The sequence below is a fragment of the Solea senegalensis genome, unplaced genomic scaffold (assembly GCF_019176455.1).
Source record: "Solea senegalensis isolate Sse05_10M unplaced genomic scaffold, IFAPA_SoseM_1 scf7180000017380, whole genome shotgun sequence".
NCBI lineage: Eukaryota > Metazoa > Chordata > Actinopteri > Pleuronectiformes > Soleidae > Solea > Solea senegalensis.
The window spans coordinates 1-8,969 of record NW_025322372.1 but is presented as its reverse complement, the minus strand read 5'-3'; the positions used below and the strand labels follow the sequence as shown (position 1 = coordinate 8,969).

The following is an 8,969-nucleotide window of genomic DNA, read 5'->3' as shown; positions in this document are numbered from 1 at the left end:
GGTGTACTCGCCAAACACCGGGTGGCTCTTGCCAGACACAGCTCTTTGGCTGATGGTGCTGGAAATGAATAATCCCAGAGGCCAATGCCTTGACTCAGTTGCTCGTTAATGCTGTGCTATGTTCCACTTCAACCTCCAGCACACATTGGAGAGGAAACACTCGACCTTTTTTACTGGCATACCTGGCTGTCGTTTCCTATTGATTCAGCAACAACTGGACATGACGGCACCAACAGCCGCTTGCCCATCTCGGTGTCGCTTCCCGATACTGGACTAGAGTGTAGCATGTGGTGGAGATAAAGGCTGAAGTGCAGTGTGTCCTAAAGGCTGACTTTTGAGCCCCGCCACGCGCAGGGGGCCTTGCCCAGTCCATAAAAGCAGTCTGTGTCCCCAACCCCCCGGCTTACGGCCATACCACCCTGAGCACGCCCACTAGCGAATCAGGAAGTGTATGCTACAAACATTTCGAGCACACGGCTCCTTTCCTCAGCCTGTATTCTTCCCCTTTTTCTCCTCCTTTCTGCACTTCTTTTCCCTTTTCTCATCGTGGGCTACTTCAGTTTACTGGTTTTGTTCATTTTAAGGACTGGTTTCCCCCCCCCCCGACAGTGTTTTCCACACTGTGCGGGGGCGCCTTTTGTTGAACTTTTTTTTTCTCATCATGGATGGACCTCAGAACAACGACCTCACCAAGCAAAGAATCATGGCAAAGGAGATAAAGAACACGGAGAATGGAGACAGAGAAAAGAATGATGGAACCCAAAGGAAGTATGAGAAGGAGCTGACTTTACAAATAGAATTGACGGGAACAGAAAAAGTCCCAATAATGGAATTATTGAAATGTGTGCGTGGACTGTGTGGAGGTTTGATTGCCTGCCGCTGTATTGGAACGGACAAATATGAAATAACAATGACAAACACTGTTGGGAAAAGCAGATTGCTGGATGGATTCAAAATCGGCACAACCATAGTTATGGAAAAAGAGCTAAACAATGATGAACTGGTGGTCTCTTTTCTCACTCTGCCCGCGTACATCTCAGACCAGGAAATAATTGACAAGCTGCATGGCTGGGGAGTCTCTGCAATCTCTCCAATCAAGAGAAGAATGTGGCCTGGCACAAACATCGCAGATGGGACAAGGGATGTGAAAGTCAAATTTAATCAGACAGTACAATCCCTGCCTTACTCTGCTAGATTTAATACTGCCACTGGTCCCGAATACTTCAGAGTGTTACATGATCGGCAAGTGAAAGTGTGTCGAATGTGCCTACAGCCTTGACACATTCTTAGAGAGTGTCCTGAGTTTTGTTGCCATAAATGTGGAGTCCAGGGGCACTATGCAAGAGAGTGCCATAAAGCTGTGAAAAGGTGTGAGCTGTGCCACAACAACATGTAAAATTGCATTTGCAATGAAAGTGAACCGGAGAGCATAGCAGAGTCAGAGTTGGAGAGGGAGCAGACAGAGGGAAGCACTGAGGACAGTGCAGGAGAGGAGGAGGCAGAGATAGCGCCTGCGGAGGTACGCACAGAGTGTGGTGTAGAGAAAGGGCCCCCTGCCCAGCCGCCCCGAGCGGAAAAAATAACCACTAATGTGGAAACCTCTGGAGAAAGCCTTCCGGAAGCGCAGAATGACGAGGCTCAACCAGACAATGAAAAAAAAGTGGCTGGAGCTGAAAAGCTCCAAGCCAGAGGCACGAGAAGCACCCCAACCGCAGAATCTGCGCCACTCAGTCCTCCCCACTCTGAAAAAGAGCCAACAGTTTCTCCCTCACCAAGTGCTGACTCTGATTCGGAGATGGACCTCTCGGTAGTGTCCCTGGCAAGAAAACGAAAAATACAGACAAGTCCGGTAAAACAAATAAGAAAAAGCAAAATAGAAAAAAATGAGTGTGATGTTTAATGCCACAATAATACAGCTCACCCTTCTCATGGCCCTGCTTCTCTCACTGAATGCCCGTGGGCTCTGCAGCAGAGAAAAACTACACAAAGTCATCAATACTACCAAATGTGACATCTTGCTGCTACAAGAAACAAAATGGTCCTCATCTCCTGTGAGCATGATAGGAGGGTTATGGGAAGGGAATGTATATTTCGCAAATGCAGATCGAGCAATGTGTGGGGTGGCAACGCTGATTAAAAACAATGTCTTTGATAAGGTAATAGAAATATATAAATGCTCACGAGGTAGATTATTGATAGTTGATTCATGGAAAAAAAACGTTTATATTAGAATTATCAATATATATGCTCCTAACACTGAGGGTGAAAGAAAAGTGTTTTTCAAAGAGCTAAATAAGTGGGTAAACAACAACTCCATCATCACTGGAGACTTCAATGTTCCCCTCACCAAATTTGACATATCTAGCAACAATCTCTTTAAAGATGATGTGAGCAGGCGATCCTTATTCGAAATCATAAAAGAATACGACCTGGTTGACTTATGGCGAATTATGCATCCAAATAAAACTCAGTTCTCCAGACATCAGGTGGTACAAAATACTCTCAAACAATCCCGTATTGATTATGCCTTAGTGGCAAGCTCCATTGTACACAATGTGAACTCAATAGAATATGTCCTCAACACATGGAGTGATCACTCCCTCATAAAATTGTCATTATTTCCATCAGTAGCACAAACAAATGGTGGGGTATGGTGTTTTAACAATAGCTTACTAAAAGATTAACAGTTCATTGACAAAGTTAACCGTCTTCTTCACAATGTGGCAAATGAAATGGAGTGGGTCGAAGACATATTTAATTGGTGGGAAAGAGTGAAAGAACGAATCAAAAGAGTATGTATAAATTATAGTAAACATAAGAGCTGGCTGGAGAAAAAAAATGAAAAAGAGCTAAGAGTAAAATTAGAACACGAACTCCAAAAGATAGCCAATGAACCTAACGGAGATCTGACAAATTATATTTATTAGAGACAAGTTAGCGCTCTCCAAAAAGAAGGAATGCATGGGGGCAATAATTAGAAGCAGAGTGCAAAATTTTGTGGAGGGGGAAAAATGTTCAGCTTTTTTCCTCGGCTTAGAAAAGCAAAAACAAAATAAAGCATTCATAAAAGAACTGAAAGACAGCAAGGGCAACATAATTATACAAACTGATGAAATAATATCCAGAATACAAGATTTCTTCCAGCAGCTATATACAAATCAAAATATAAATCAAAATACAATTACAAGTGTGGTGAAGGTCATTCAGAACCAAATCTCAACGGAGGACAGAATATGGTGTGATCAGCTTATCAGCATGGCAGAGATTGAAGCAGCCATCAAGGGCTTACAAAAAAACAAGAGTCCAGGCGTAGATGGTTTAACAACTGAATTTTATCTATTTTTCAAAGAAAGTTTAACACCAATTTTATTTCGAATTTTTGAGGAAGTTGAGAAGAAAGGTGAAGCTCCTGAGACCCTTACACTTGGTTTAATTACTTTGGCATACAAAAACCGAGGAGACAGAACGATCATTAACAACTACAGACCCATAAGCCTTCTGAATACTGATTACAAAATTTTCGCAAAGGTTCTAGCAAACAGACTCAAAGAAATTATCCCAAACATAGTACATCAGTCACAGGCATATAGCATTCCCGGACGAGATATTTCAGATTCCATTTTATCCATAAAAGAAACCATCTATCAGATGTCACAAACTGGTGGCATCTATCTAGGAGTAGATTTTGAAAAGGCGTTCGATCGAGTTGAACACAACTTTTTATGGGCTGTTTTAAAACAATTCGGTTTTGGTCACAATTTCATTAAAAGAATTCAATCTCTTTACAACAATGCACACAGTCGCATAAAAGTGAATGGTCTCCAAACCCCAAAAATAGCAATCCAAAGATCAATTAGACAGGGATGTCCCCTCTCCTCTCTGCTCTACAGCCTGGTGGCCGAGCCCCTAGCTCTATTAATAAATCAGAACATTAACATTCAGGGCATACTGGCAGATAATGGCACTTCCTGCAAAATGATTGCCTATGCCGATGACACAAATATCATGGTCAAAGATGGAAAAAGTCTACAACTAGCTTTGAATCTTGTACATATCTACTGCTCAGCCTCCGGTGCCAAAATCAATGAAAACAAATCAACTATAATGTACTGTGGCAATGGGGCAAGGTCACCAGGCAGACAGGCGTTCATAGAGGAAAAGGCCAGTGTAAGGGTCTTAGGAGTGCATATTGGCCAGGATCAAAAGGCCGCCAGAGATAACACCTGGAAAGAGGTGCTAAATAAAATGAACAACACCTTGGGGTTGTGGAAAATGCGGAAGCTGACCCTGAAGGGTAAGGTGGTCATGCTCAACTCCCTGATACTCTCCAAAGTGAATCATGTGCTACAAGTCTATGATCTCCCAAAACAAACTCATGCAGAAATAAATCAAATGATATCCACTTTTCTGTGGGGAAGCCGCCGCAACATGATAAAACACAGAACAACAATTGATACATACACAAACGGTGGGCTTAGGCTAATAGACATAAACACAAAAAAACACTCATTCAGAATCAAAATCATCAAAAAGCTGTTGGACGATAAAACTGACCTTTTTTGGAAACATCAACTGCTTGACACCATTAAAACATGTGGAAACAGTGGCATTTACAATCTCTGTCAGATCCCACTAAAATCACAAGCTACACACATCTCACAGTTCACACAAGAGATCTTTGAGGCATGGGAGTTGGCCAGACCCCACCTGGTAACTATAGTACAAAACAAACACCAGCTGCTGCAGCTCCCCGTTTTCCACAACCCAGACATCACATATCTGGGCAGGCCCATCTCGGGCGGGTCAATGCCGCAAGCAGGTTTATACACATTGGGAGACTTCACAAACAATCAAGGCGAAATAGTAGTGGAAGAAATCTTGAATCGGCTCAGAGCCAAAAACATTTATTGCAAACGGTTTGCTGAATTCACATGTCAGAAAATTGAAACTGGGATTGCTGACCATCTAAAACAGGCTTTTTACAAGACCAGTGGTAGTAGGCAGAATGATACCCTTGATTTTCGTCAAAGTGCTCAGCCTGATGCGAAAAGCATTAATCAACTAACCTCCAAGTATTGGTACAACACCTTGCTGGCAAACATAGTACAAAAACCGACATCTGAAACTCATTGGAAAGAACACTTCCCGTCGATTAATGTTTCCACCATGTGGAAAAACATAAATAGCCCCTATGCTCATCCCTTCGCCAACAACACCGATTTCAAAATCAGACATAGACGAATTTTCTCGGGTATCATCCTGCACCAAATGAACAGTGCTATCCATGAGAGGGTTTGTACTGTCTGTAATAAAAATGACGAAACACTTGAACACATCTTTCTCACCTGTCCCATCTGCGAGGTCTTCATCACCCGGGTCAAGAACCTCCTCACCGACCACTGCAAGCTCAGCAGCAAAGACATTACAGACTGGGAATGGACTTGGCTCTTTGGATACTCACACAAGAAAGAAGGTATAAACACAACCCTGATTAACATTCTACTATCCATAGCCCGACACACCATCTTCATTGCCAGGAACTACGCACTCTATGAGGATGTACAAATAAACAGATGGCTCTTCTTCACAAGCATGGTCAAAAGTCATCTCAGACGCCTGGGAATACCAGGTGCTGTAAGCTTTTACACCGCTGCACGCTTTTACACTGCTGCTTCCGTACAAGAAACATGCCCCTCCACGAGCAGGGGCCTTGCCTAGTCCATAAAGGCACTCTCTGTCGCCAGCCCCTCGGCTTACGGCCATACCACCCTGAGCACGCCCGATCTCGTCTGATCTCGGAAGCTAAGCAGGGTCGGGCCGGGTTAGTACTTGGATGGGAGACCGCCTGGGAATACCAGGTGCTGTAAGCTTTTACGCTGCTGCTGCTGCTGCTTCCTTACAAGAAACATGGGCTCGCAATTAAATTGACGCACAGGCACGGGTTGATGTCTTTCTGGTTTCAGCTTCGCTTTGCTTTTCACAGAAAAAAGAGAATGGTGCACCGTTCCTGGTGGCACTGCAATACCAGGTCAATGCAAGGAGTGAAGAGAGCAAGCCCCAGTTTTCACCTCCCACTGCTCAAAAATGCATTTAATATTTAATCCCCATATAGAGGACATATCAGATATTAAACTGATAAGAACAGATACTACACTTGATCTTAGCCAAAAGGCCGAGAAGCGATGGCCCACAGGTGTCTGGGGCCAACCCAAGATCTTGGCACACAAGTCAGTTGTTGTGGTGCCATGTTTTTAAGGGCGCATAACAAAGGCTGCTGCTGCTGATCACCTCCGCCCCAAGGTTGACCTAAGTGCACCTCTGAGCCTTGACAGACAGCTGCTTGACATTTGACACACTCAAAGGGCGCAGCCTTACAGCAAAGCCCACCAAAAATAACTTAAACTCTTGAACGTCCCTCTCCACGGAAGTCTTTAGTAAAAGGCGAAAGACTTGTGCATTTTGAAGAGAAACCAGAGTCAACGTAGCCCCTGTCCTGGAGAGCAGCCGAGGAGTCTATCCGCCGGAGTCACCACAGTCTCGGTCGGCCGGCCGGCCGGCCACCTTGGGACGGCCTTCCTTCAACGTTTTTGCTTAGTCGGCCAATAAACCGCCCAGATTTGACTGCATGTTTGGAAGCGCTTTCCTACTGTCGGTTGTGCGCTGCAGTTTTCTATCAGTCGCTGAGGCTGTGGCACATTCCTCGCTCACTGGCACACCTCCAACATTTAGTGGTAGACGTGAGTGCATGAGCAAAGCAGCTCCGTGTCACACTGAGCAGGACAAACTGCCGGGCCATTTCCCACCTCATCCGGGCTTCTGAAATGGTGAGTTGCTCCTGGCATCACTTCAACATCAGGTCACTGCACGGAGTGAACAGAGCAAGCGCCAAAGTATTAACCCTTGGCATGATGGCCATGGATCCATCTCCAACAATCGAGTTCTTCTACAAAGAGTTGGGAAAGGGAGCGTGACATTTGCTTTGAGCTGAAAGACAACACCCACAACCATCACGTTCCCAGCAACTTGGAAAGACTGGGGATGTTGCTCCGCAAGGACGTGAGAAGTTTGGAGATGGGCACACAACGTTGAACTTCGGGCGGCTGACCTTTGCTTACAACGACATCATCGGGGGAAAGCGCGGACGCAGCACCCCACTAGCAAAAATTATGCAGTCAAGACTCCCACGTTTGGGGAATTTGCAGGGGTCAACACAGCCGGAGTGCAATGGCTGAGCCTCGCCCTGGGTGAACCGCCTTCTTGATCATGGTATCTCCCCTGCCAGGTAAGTATGAGGTGTACTCGCCAAACACCGGGTGGCTCTTGCCAGACACAGCTCTTTGGCTGATGGTGCTGGAAATGAATAATCCCAGAGGCCAATGCCTTGACTCAGTTGCTCGTTAATGCTGTGCTATGTTCAACTTCAACCTCCAGCACACATTGGAGAGGAAACACTCGACCTTTTTTACTGGCATACCTGGCTGTCGTTTCCTATAGATTCAGCAACAACTGGACATGACGGCACCAACAGCCGCTTGCCCATCTCGGTGTCGCTTCCCGATACTGGACTAGAGTGTAGCATGTGGTGGAGATAAAGGCTGAAGTGCAGTGTGTCCGAAAGGCTGACTTTTGAGCCCCGCCACGCGCAGGGGGCCTTGCCCAGTCCATAAAAGCAGTCTGTGTCCCCAACCCCCCGGCTTACGGCCATACCACCCTGAGCACGCCCGATCTCGTCTGATCTCGGAAGCCAAGCAGGGTCGGGCCTGGTTAGTACTTGGATGGGAGACCGCCTGGGAATACCAGGTGCTGTAAGCTTTTACACCGCTGCACGTTCCTCGCTCACTGGCACACCTCCAACATTTAGTGGTAGACGTGAGTGCATGAGCAAAGCAGCTCCGTGTCACACTGAGCAGTACAAACTGCCGGGCCATTTCCCACCTCATCCGGGCTTCTGAAATGGTGAGTTGCTCCTGGCATCACTTCAACATCAGGTCACTGCACGGAGTGAACAGAGCAAGCGCCAAAGTATTAACCCTTGGCATGATGGCCATGGATCCATCTCCAACAATCGAGTTCTTCTACAAAGAGTTGGGAAAGGGAGCGTGACATTTGCTTTGAGCTGAAAGACAACACCCACAACCATCACGCTCCCAGCAACTTGGAAAGATTCTGTGGGATAGCCGTTCGGGCAGGCGACGGAGAAGTTTGAGATAAAGGCACACCGCTGAACTGGCGCTGACCTTTCGCCATAACGACATCACGGGGAAAGCGCCGGACGCCATAATCCTTACCTGCGCGCCCGCGTCACCACGCTTGGGGAATTTGCAGGGGTCAACACAGCCGGAGTGCAATGGCGGAGCCTCGCCCTGGGTGAACCGCCTTCTTGATCATGGTATCTCCCCTGCCAGGTAAGTATGAGGTGTACTCGCCAAACACCGGGTGGCTCTTGCCAGACACAGCTCTTGGCTGATGGTGCTGGAAATGAATAATCCCAGAGGCCAATGCCTTGACTCAGTTGCTCGTTAATGCTGTGCTATGTTCAACTTCAACCTCCAGCACACATTGGAGAGGAAACACTCGACCTTTTTTACTGGCATACCTGGCTGTTGTTTCCTATAGATTCAGCATCAACTGGACATGACGGCACCAACAGCCGCTTGCCCATCTCGGTGTCGCTTCCCGATACTGGACTAGAGTGTAGCATGTGGTGGAGATAAAGGCTGAAGTGCAGTGTGTCCCAAAGGCTGACTTTTGAGCCCCGCCACGCGCAGGGGGCCTTGCCCAGTCCATAAAAGCAGTCTGTGTCCCCAACCCCCCGGCTTACGGCCATACCACCCTGAGCACGCCCGATCTCGTCTGATCTCGGAAGCCAACCAGGGTCGGGCCTGGTTAGTACTTGGATGGGAGACCGCCTGGGAATACCAGGTGCTGCAAGCTTTTACGCTGCTGCTGCTGCTTCCTTACAAGAAACA

General features: G+C 46.7%; 7 non-coding genes across 7 annotated transcripts; 3 read left to right on the top strand and 4 right to left on the bottom strand.

The window, feature by feature from the left end:
• Nucleotides 1-5,751: 5,751 nt before the first annotated feature.
• LOC122764376 lies at nt 5,752-5,870 on the top strand. The gene has a single exon (XR_006359647.1). It is a non-coding gene; the product is annotated as a 5S ribosomal RNA (ribosomal RNA).
• Nucleotides 5,871-5,991: 121 nt separating this feature from the next.
• On the bottom strand, nt 5,992-6,184 carry LOC122764377. Its single transcript, XR_006359648.1, has one exon. It is a non-coding gene; the product is annotated as a U2 spliceosomal RNA (small nuclear RNA).
• A 182-nt stretch (nt 6,185-6,366) lies between these two features.
• Nucleotides 6,367-6,479, bottom strand: LOC122764378. The gene has a single exon (XR_006359649.1). It is a non-coding gene; the product is annotated as a U5 spliceosomal RNA (small nuclear RNA).
• A 647-nt stretch (nt 6,480-7,126) lies between these two features.
• LOC122764381 lies at nt 7,127-7,290 on the bottom strand. Its single transcript, XR_006359652.1, has one exon. It is a non-coding gene; the product is annotated as a U1 spliceosomal RNA (small nuclear RNA).
• Nucleotides 7,291-7,693: 403 nt separating this feature from the next.
• On the top strand, nt 7,694-7,812 carry LOC122764379. The gene has a single exon (XR_006359650.1). It is a non-coding gene; the product is annotated as a 5S ribosomal RNA (ribosomal RNA).
• Nucleotides 7,813-8,256: 444 nt separating this feature from the next.
• LOC122764382 lies at nt 8,257-8,413 on the bottom strand. The gene has a single exon (XR_006359653.1). It is a non-coding gene; the product is annotated as a U1 spliceosomal RNA (small nuclear RNA).
• Nucleotides 8,414-8,815: 402 nt separating this feature from the next.
• On the top strand, nt 8,816-8,934 carry LOC122764380. The gene has a single exon (XR_006359651.1). It is a non-coding gene; the product is annotated as a 5S ribosomal RNA (ribosomal RNA).
• Nucleotides 8,935-8,969: the final 35 nt, after the last annotated feature.